This window comes from Phyllostomus discolor, chromosome 6 (genome assembly GCF_004126475.2).
Source record: "Phyllostomus discolor isolate MPI-MPIP mPhyDis1 chromosome 6, mPhyDis1.pri.v3, whole genome shotgun sequence".
NCBI lineage: Eukaryota > Metazoa > Chordata > Mammalia > Chiroptera > Phyllostomidae > Phyllostomus > Phyllostomus discolor.
The window spans coordinates 129,696,206-129,705,969 of NC_040908.2; the positions used below are offsets into that span (position 1 = coordinate 129,696,206).

Here is a 9,764-nt window from a genome sequence, read left to right on the forward strand (position 1 = left end):
CTCCAGAAATGGGGCTCTTAACCACATGCCTCCCCCCCCCCCCCAGTTTAATGCCTTTTCACTTCATGTCATTGCACTAACATTTATTGAGGGTCTTCTCTTGACTAGCATTGAAGGAGCCTGGAAAATGCTAATGAACAGATTTCCATGGAAAAGAAAGGGATGCTCTCTGGAGCGGGTGGTATGGTTGTAATTGTCAGAAAATATTTAAGAGCAGAAACAAAAAGAATCCTGTTTACGTAATTGCGGGTGAACTTTAATTCTATTTTTATTCTAAAAAATATCCTTAATGTCATTATCTCCCAGTTTTTACAAAAATATCATCCCATAAAGAGCAACAGGAGCCTCCTGACTTGATGTGTCATACCAGGTATGGCCACATGGTGTCCCTCCAGCTCAGGCTAAACCTTGAGGCTTTCGACTTCCACCAGTTTCTGCAAGGCTGAGCGGCCTGGGCGACTTGATGCTGAGAGGGCCCTAAGCCATCCAGCCAGCCAGCTTGTAGTTGCAGGGGCCGGAAGGTGCTATGGCTGTGGGGGTAGTGGGACAGATGAACGTTTCTCAGAACAGAAGAGGGTGATTTGTTTGCTTCCAAGGGAAGCAAAGGGCAGTTCTGACACTGAAGTTTCATTATGGAGGTGACTTTAGGATTTTCTGAAGGAAGGGAATGGGGAGGTTTTAGATTTGCAGAGTAGGAGGGCTGGTTCCCAGGGAACTGAATAGCTGGAAGGAGGGCAGAAAGGAGGATAGAGTGGGGGCTGAGGAACAGGAGGGTCCAGAGTTTTTTTGGGAGGGACTAAGGGGCGGCAGCAATGTGGTTGGAAGGAGGGGTCAAAGGTTTGTTTTGAGGTTCTGTTTGCACAACAAGCACCCTATGTCACACTTCAGAAAGAAAAAAAGTTGTCTGAAGAGGCCCTTTCCCCCAATATTTTACTTTAGTTTTCTTGCCAGTCTGGCTCCATACTCTGATTTTTAACCTACATCCTGGGCAATTGTTATTTTTTGGTGTGATGGTGTTTGACCTTTTTAGTAGCCTTTGGATTTTCTGCAGGGCAGTGGCCCTCAAACTGGTTAGTATCACAATCACCAGGAGGACTTGTTAGAACAGAGTTTCTGATTCAGTAGGTCTGGGTGGGGCCTCAGAATGTGCATTTCTAAAAGGTTCTCAGATGAGGCAGATACTGTGGTCCTGAGGCCACACTTTGAGAACCACTACATCAAAGCAATTACTTTCCTCACATAGTCTGCTATCGCATCCTCTATTTGAGAAGCCAAAAGCCAGGCTCCAAAATCCTACCCCTGGTGCTTAGGTGTAGCCAGGGGATGGGCTGTGATCTCCGCTCAGCCAATGGGGCTGATTGTTTTTTTAGCATCAGGAGCTAATGTGGCAAGGCTAAGTTGAATTGGTGGGAGGTTATGGGGGCAGCAGTGGCCTCCTGCTGATTGGGCTGTCAGTGTCAGTGTGTTGCTTGGACTTCCGGTAGCTGGGTTACCTGGAGTTTTTCTACCAGGTTGAATCAGAGCCAGGTGCTCCAACTGTCCTTGATTCTGATCCTTCAATAATCTTACAGTAAATTCCCTTCTGCTTAATTCAGACAGAGTCTTTTCTGTTGCTTCTAGCCAATGTCTGACTCAGCCTCTCCTCTGTACTGCCTCCCACTGCAGTGACATGGAGGGAACTGAGTGAACCTGGATTGCACTCAAGTTAGCAGAGCTAAGAACTGGAGTCTTGAGTTCCTGTCTTCTAGGCAAGGGCTCTCACTCCACATGCACAGCTTCTACCTCTGATCCAGCACAAAGCCCTGCTGAAAAAGGTATGTGCAGTGTGAGGTATTTGCAGTATTAAATCTTTCTGAAATATGACAGGACATTCAAATATATTAAAAAAGCCAAGCTGCATTTAAATTAAATTACAGCCCTAAAATGCCAAACTTCCATGACTAATGTTTCTCTTTAAAAAAATCCAGTCCTCTCAGTAATTGCAGGCAGTTTTAAAAATGGTAGAACTCACACTCTGTTTTTTTAGATATATTTATAGTTTGTCAGCTTTTCACCTGTTTTAGTATTTCAGTCCTTGTTTGCTATAAAGATATTGGTGGTCGGGCAGCAGAGGATCCCAAAGGAAAATGCTCTTCTATTCACATCGGTCCCTCCACTTTCCCTTTACAACACCCTGCAATCCCCTAGGAAGGAGGCTGTGGAGGAAAAGGAGGTAGTTCAACAGCACAAATGGATGGAGGTAGAACCAGTCCACGGCCCTGGAGGGAAGCATACAGAAGGCAGAACTGTCCCTCTTCCCCTTGACTGAGCTCTGGGCTTCTGGGTATGCCAGTGCTAGAGTGGGAGGAGAATGAGCTCTGGTCTCAGCTCCTCCAGGTACTAGCTGTGGAACGTTGTATTTTACCTCTTACATTACTTCCCTATTACTGCTGTAATGGAATACCACAACCCCCACGGCTTAAAACAGCACAAGCTCATTATCTTACAGTTTGGGAGGTCAGAGGTCCGAAACAGATCTCATGGGGTTAAAATCCAAGGCTGTGTTCCTTCTGGAGAATCCAGTCCTTGCCTTTTCCAGCTTTTGGGGAATGCTCTCCTTCCTTGACTCCTGGGCACATTGCTCTGACCTCTGCTTGCATCATCACATCTTTTCTGACTCTGACCCTCCTGCCCTCTCTTATAAGGATCCTGGTGATGACATTGGGCCCACCCAATAACCCAGGCTACTCTCTTCATCCAGATCCTTAACTCAGTCGTGTCTCCAAAGTCCTTTTTATCATGTAAGGTAGCATTCCTAGGTTCTGGGGACTAGGACACGAACACCTTTGGGCAGCCTCCCATAACACCCATTTATACTCTTCAGCTCATCAGAATAAACATTTATGAAGCATTAATGAGATACATTTTGCTCATAGGAAGGAGAAAAATAGGAACGAGAAAAATATCTCATGGCTTGACTAAAAGATAAACATAATGAACGTTTCCTTCAGGGGGTGTCCAAACTTTTGGCATCTTTAGGCCACACTGGAAGAAGAAGAGTTGTCTGGGCCACACATTAAATACACAAACACTAATGAAAACAAAAAAATCTCATGATGTCTTAAGTAAGTTTACGATTTTGTGTTGGCTGCATACAGCCTTCGGGCCATGGGTTGGACTCCCTTGTAAGTTATAATCATACTGTATACATAATTCAAAATCTTTGTTTTTCACCAGATATGTTGTAATCTACTTTCTGTGTTAATCTGAGCAAAGGTTTTTATTGATGACATAATATTCCATTGAGTAGATGTAACATTTTATTTAAGCCTTTCCTTATTTTTGGAAATTTGGGTTGTTTTTAATTATTTAATATAAGTAACTTTGTGACAACTATTTTTGCACATAAGTATTTTTGTGTTTGTATTTACAAATTTTTCCTTGGGGTAGATCCCCAGATGTGGAATTATTGTATCAAGGGCTTTTGACAGCAAATATTTTTCAGAAGGTTTATATGAGTTTTAAAAACCACCAGGCTCTCAGATGGTTAGAATCTGGACATCTCTAAAGTCATCATTATTCTGCCAACCATAGTCCTCAAGTTCCTTTTCTGCAAAATGGGACTAATAATCACTACTTCACAGGGAGCTGAGATCAAAGGCCCTCCTCTCGGAAGAGGGTGTGGTCAGCAGCACAGACTGGTACAGCTGGTGGGCACCTGTTGCTCTTGTGACCTGAGCTCACCTGAGTGGGTGAGTTGGGAAGAGGTGCTTGTGCTCCTGACTCAGTTGTACCATCCTGTACTTGTGTGTGTTTTATGTGTGCCTGCACGCACATGCACACACTCCTGCAAGAACATAGGGGTTAGGGTGGGGGCAGTACTCTATGTGGCAGCTCTTGCTCCTTTCCTTGTGAAAGGCCAGCAAACCTATGGACAGGTGTCTAGAACATGAGTTCATATCCCTCACTGTGCATCAGAATCTCCACATGAGCTTTTTTTTTTTTAAAAAATATTTTATTTATTTATTTTTTAGAGAGGGAAGGGAGGGAGATAGAGAGAGAGAGAGAAACATCAATGTGCGGTTGCTGGGGGTTATGGCCTGCAGCCCAGGAATGTACCCTGGCTGGGAATCGAACCTGGGACACTTTGGTTCCCAGCCCGCGCTCAATCCACTGAGCTACGCCAGCCAGGGCTTTCCACATGAGCTTTAAAAAAGTGCGGATATCTTGAGTTCTGTACCAGAGAGGTTCAGGTTCAGTCAATCTGGGGTGGAGCCCAGGCATCTTGCTTAGACCAAACTCCCCAGGTGATCTTGATATAGTAGAAACCACCAGTCTAGGCCACTGTGGGGGAAACCTGGGAAAAGATCCCAGCTTCTTCCGAAAGCTGGACGAGCTGACGGCAAAGGCAAGAGGTTTTGGTTAGGGGTCTTCATTTGAGGACAGGGACTGCTACCTCTCCCTGTTGCTCTGCTCTCTGGCTCCAGTATTAACCCAGAAAAAATGTCCATTGGGAACTGGTTGAGGGTCTCTGGGTTTAACAAGATAGTCATGAGGATTTGCTTTGTGCCAGCAAACACTGCTTCCTCCAACGAAGCCAGGCTATGCCTCTGAGCACCAAGTTTCTGGAGCCATCTGGGCTCTGCAAGGCGGATGCACGTCCTTTGGCATCTGCTCCGGTTTCCAATGGGAGGGGTGGGTGGTGAGGGGGTGCAAGCCGAGTCTGCCCTGAGACATGACTCCTGCCCTCTCATTTCCCAGGGAAGAGGAGAGACAATAATCAGTCTCTTGGGACAGCAGCCAGAAGAGATGGTTGGCAACAAGTGAGTGGGGCTGCGAGAGGGCACCTTTATCTAGAACTATTGTTACTAGGATGGGCAGCTTCCTTTGACCTGGAAAAAGAAGGCTTTTGTGCCTCCTGTTTTCTGACTTTCTTGTTTCTAGACATGAAGTAATACTTTTGGGGGCTCCAAGTGCCACAGGCTGCATAGAGTTTTAACTGTCAAATTGAGGAATTTGGAGACTGACTCTGGGTTCTGTCCTGCAGACAATACTCCTTTCACCCATAGACCCTCCTCACTTTCACACAAGAGCAAGAGTATGTGCATGTACACAGGGCTCGTCTCCTGTGGGGGACACTATGCTAACTGCTTATGTTGCTTATGTGCACTGTCTCACTTCTTCCTTACAATGATCCTGGGAATCAGGTACTACTATTTTCTCATTTTACAGGTGAAGACTTTGTGACTTATTTTGGTTACATAATTTGACCAGCATTTCAAAGCTGGTAATGGCAGGGTCACTATTCAAGGCCAGTCATCTGAGTTCAGATCTTGTTCTCTGACTACACTGGCTTTTATCCACAGATGGGGTGTGGTGAAGATTGGTTGGAAGTGGGTGGGGCAGGAGTGCCTCCCCTTGAGCCTTGGGAGGAACAGGCCCACCTGTGTGCAATGCAATGGCTGCCCTGCAGCCCTGCCTGGAGTCCACCCACCCAGCCCAGGGGCAAGGAGTCCTTTGTGGACCTTGGCCCCCCCAGTGAGTGGGTCTGGAGTTGCTACTCAGAGGCCTGATATTTCACATTCCCTGAGGAAGCCCTGAGACTCCAGAGCCTACCAAGTCAAAGGATCTCTTCCCAATGCCACATGGCTTGTCCTTTATCACTGAGTTCCTCCTTCTCTCTCTCCCCTCCATTCACTCAGCATTCACCCCATCGGATTCTTTGCTGGGTGTAGATGTCCCAAGCTGAGATGGAAGCCCTGCTGAGACAAGAATCAGCCCACACAACTGGGTCCTGATTCTCTGCCTAGCCCTCTTAGGGCTCTTTCCTTAGAGTTTGGTCCTATTCTCTTGACCACAGCCCTCAGCATGGCCTTACTGAATGGGCTCATTGTTAATTGCTAAATTTTACTTGGCTACCCCAGAGGACCCTGTGGCCTTCGGATATGGTTCCAGATGGTCTCGCTGCCCCTGGCAGGCCTCTGAACTCTGTGTTTTTCCCGTCTCTGTCCTGATGGGCCATGCTTTCTTTTCCTTCCTTCTGTAGGGGAAGCTATTTAGCTTTCGTGCAGCCAAACTAAAGCCAAGAAAACTCTGGCTGCTGAGTGGTCTGTAGAGTGAATGAATCTGACTCTTCTGTAATACAGACACTTTGCCCTGCATTTTGCTCTCACCCTGCACAATTTCTTATATTTGTGTAAAGGGATTTTGGTGTAGGTGTCAGGATATTCTGTATGAATACAAAGCACTTGCTCCTGGAAAGAGATGAGCAGTAGCTTCTTTGTTATCTCAATTCAGAATCTGCTTATTAAAATACACTGTCCGCAGGGGCATGCTTTAACTCTCTAATGAGACTTCCGGCAGGTCTGCAGAGGTCAGAGGACAGCCACCAAGTGGTCATACATTAATTACAAACTTGGATATGGAGCTGCTTTGGGCCAGATGTGCTCACTCTATAGTCACTGTCAGATGATAGAAGTCTCTTTAGACTTTACAGATGAGGAAACTGAGGCCCTGAGAGGAGAGTGAGGCTAGGTTTCTATTACCAGGGCCTGCTTGCAGCTTTGGTATCACTCCCTAGTTCAGGAAGCCATTGAACAGACTGAACGTTCACACATAGCCAGGCCGACTCAGCAGAGAAATTGCCAACCCTGCAGCCATGGTGAGCCAGTGAGATGTTCCTGAAGGACCGGCAGACAGGATAGGGTGTCTCCTTGCTTTGACTTCCATATCCCTTGAGGGAGACCAGACTGGGAAATACATGCTTATCCATTAAGGTAAAGAATTGCAGTGGCTCCTTAGTTACTGCCTCAAACACTGGAGAAGAAATTAATGAAAGGGGTCTGCTCTGCATTGAATTGTACTCCTAAAAGAAATATTAAAGTCCGTGCTTTCCTGGTACCTGTGAATGTGACTTTATTTGGAAAGAAGGTCTTTGCAGACGTAATCAAGTTAAGATGAGATCATTAGGGTGTACCCTAGTCCAACATGATTGGTGTCCTTATAACAAAAGGAAAATACCATGTGAAGACAGATGTAACAGTGAGAGCACCATAAGATGCCAGAGGTAGAGATTGGAGTAATGCAGTTGTGAGCCAAATAATGCCAAGGATTGCTGACCACCATTAGAAGCTGGGAAGAGTCAAGAAAGAATAGATTCTATCAAGAATCTCAGAGGAAGCATATCCCTATCAACACCTTGATTTTGGATTTCTAGCCTCCAGAACTGTGAGAGAACCAGTTTCTGTTGTTTTAAGCCATACTTGGCTTAAAACAGTTTCTGTTGCCTGCCATACTTGGTTACAGTAGCTCTAGAAAATAATATAGTGCCCAGCATAGTGAGCCTCTGTTTTGTATGTGGCTGACACTGGACTTGGGACCCTTGTAAGTTGGGATGTCCCCTCACAGCCCTGATGCAATTAGAGAGGGAGGCTGTGTGCGGGGCCTGAGGAAGAGGGTTGGTGAGAATGTGCTGTGGGAAGGTCCTCCTCTCCTTTTTCCTTTCCTTTACCATATCTCCCTCCCAATTTAAGCTCTAACCACTTGAACCTGAGCTCTTAGAATCTTGGGATTCGAGTGATGGGCCTCAAAGTGACTGAAGTATTCACACTCATGCACTCTTTGCTTCCTAAAGGAGATGTTTGTTGACATAGCTGTGTCTGCACTTGATACACTGTTTGGTCTTGAGTGGGCCAGGAAGGGAGTCCTAGTGACAGTAGGGACTTTCAGTTTCCTTGCAACTTCAGGAGGTTGAGCCTGGCTGCTAACATTAGCTCTCCTGGAGCCAGCACTTGGCTTGGCAGCCTACCCCTTGTCTAGTCCTTCTGTACTGAGCACTGTGTTCTTTCCCCCCAACATTCACAACCTCCTCACTCCTTGTGTAAACTTTGCAGTATGAGAGGGAATGGTGAATCCTATTTTTCCAGGTCTAAACCAGTCAGGTAGTCCCACCCCCTTCCTGCAGTGATTGGTTCAGGAGACCAGAGCTTAGCCAATAAACACATGAGTTTCCCCTGAACACAAGGGACTTTTTGTTTTATCTTCCTCTGGCTAGATGTGAACAAGGAAGCACATCCCCTCCATGCTGTTGACAGCTGTCCTGTGATCCTATGACAAGGACAGCTAGCTATAGAATGATGCTTTGGATAATAGAGCAAAGAGACAGAAGGATACTGGGTCCCTGATGACTTCAATGAACCACTGGATCAATCAACATCCTGAAATCTGTCCTGTCTCTAGATTCTAGTTAATTAGTCAATATAGCCCCTTTATTTTTCAACCTAAATTGAGGTTTTTCTTTTCTGTTAGTTATTGTGTGGTTTTAAACTGTGACCCCAGTTTTTTTGTACTCCTTTCAGAAGGTGAAATCTAATTTTCCTGCCCTTGAATGTGGGCTTGACTTGTTTCTAATGAACAGAGAATGTGATGGAAATGACAGTGAGTGACTTCTAAGAGTGCGATATAAAGGTCACTGTGGCTTGCTCCTTGTTTTCTCTGTCGGGTCACTCATTCAGGGGGAAGCCAGCTGCCACATTGTGAGGACACTCAAGCAGCCCTATGGAGAGGTCCACGTGGTGAGGAACTGAGGCCTCCTGCTAACAACGGGCATTGACTTACCAGATATGGGAGTGAGCTGTCTTGGAAGTGAGCTCTCCAGTCCCAGTCGAGCTTTCAGATGACCGTCGCCCCAGCCGACATCGTGACTGCAGCCTCATGAGAGCATCTGAGCCACAACCACCAAGCTGAGGCACTCCTCTAAATTCCAGACTTTTAGAAACTGTATGATAATAAATATTTATTGTTTTAAGCTACTCAGTTTAATCTGTTATGCAGCGATAGATAACTATTATACTTACATGAGGAGGGACTGAAAAAACCCAGACTTATTTATAAAAAAGTTATGTATTTATTCTTACATGTTTAAACTTCAGTCATCTTCAAAGTACTCTCCATTTGATCCAACACACCTATCGAGGCATTTTTAATCGAGGCATTTTTTCCACTGCTCAAAACAGTTTTTAAACTTGTTGATTTTGATGTCTTTTAGTGCTTCTGCCATTTTTTGTTTCACCTCTTCCATATCAACCAAATGTTTCCCATTGAGGACCTTTTTCATACAGGTAAACAAAAAAGAGTTGCTCAGGGTAAGAGTGAGTGAATACGGAGGGTGGGCACAGTGGTCACGCCGTTTTTTGGCCAAAAACTGCTGAACACTCAACATAGTTTGGGTACGTACACTTGTAAATCACCCATCATAAAATGGGCCAATGCATTCAGAGAATCTTCAAAAAAATTCACTGAAGCTGAACACAGCCTCTTACAACAATGCCAGCTGGTACACTGATACAGATGGGTTCCTAGAACACTCACCTAGCAGGGGAAGCCTATACTACAAGGGGTCTGCTCTCCAGAAGATAATTCCAGGTTTTTTTGGATCCTCCCTCCTCTTATCTGAAGGCATGCTAACTGGTACACTTTGCTAGCTATAGTTACCGAAGCCTAGTAGTGAATCTAATACAGTTCATTTCACTGGGGCAATTGTATTTATTTCATTTGGGGAGCCGCAGAGAAGTGGCAGGACCCCAGAGATATACAACCCCATGGCTGGGTTGTGTATTCTGGTCATGTGTTTCCCTTGGCCAGCCTGTCATGGATATCACAGGGTCTTGAGTGGGCTCCACAGCTGTGGAGACCCAGCATGCTCTGGAAGGAGCAGAATTAATTCCTAGGGACTAGAGAGTAGTATGGAAGGGGCTAGACAAATGGAACATGAATAGGGACTATAG

General features: G+C 45.6%; 1 long non-coding RNA gene across 1 annotated transcript; it reads left to right on the forward strand.

Moving 5' to 3' along the window:
* Positions 1-1,413: 1,413 nt before the first annotated feature.
* LOC118501291 lies at positions 1,414-9,094 on the forward strand. The gene is made up of 2 exons (XR_004903915.1): positions 1,414-1,814; positions 8,493-9,094. It is a non-coding gene; the product is annotated as an uncharacterized LOC118501291 (long non-coding RNA).
* The last annotated feature ends 670 nt before the right edge of the window (positions 9,095-9,764 follow it).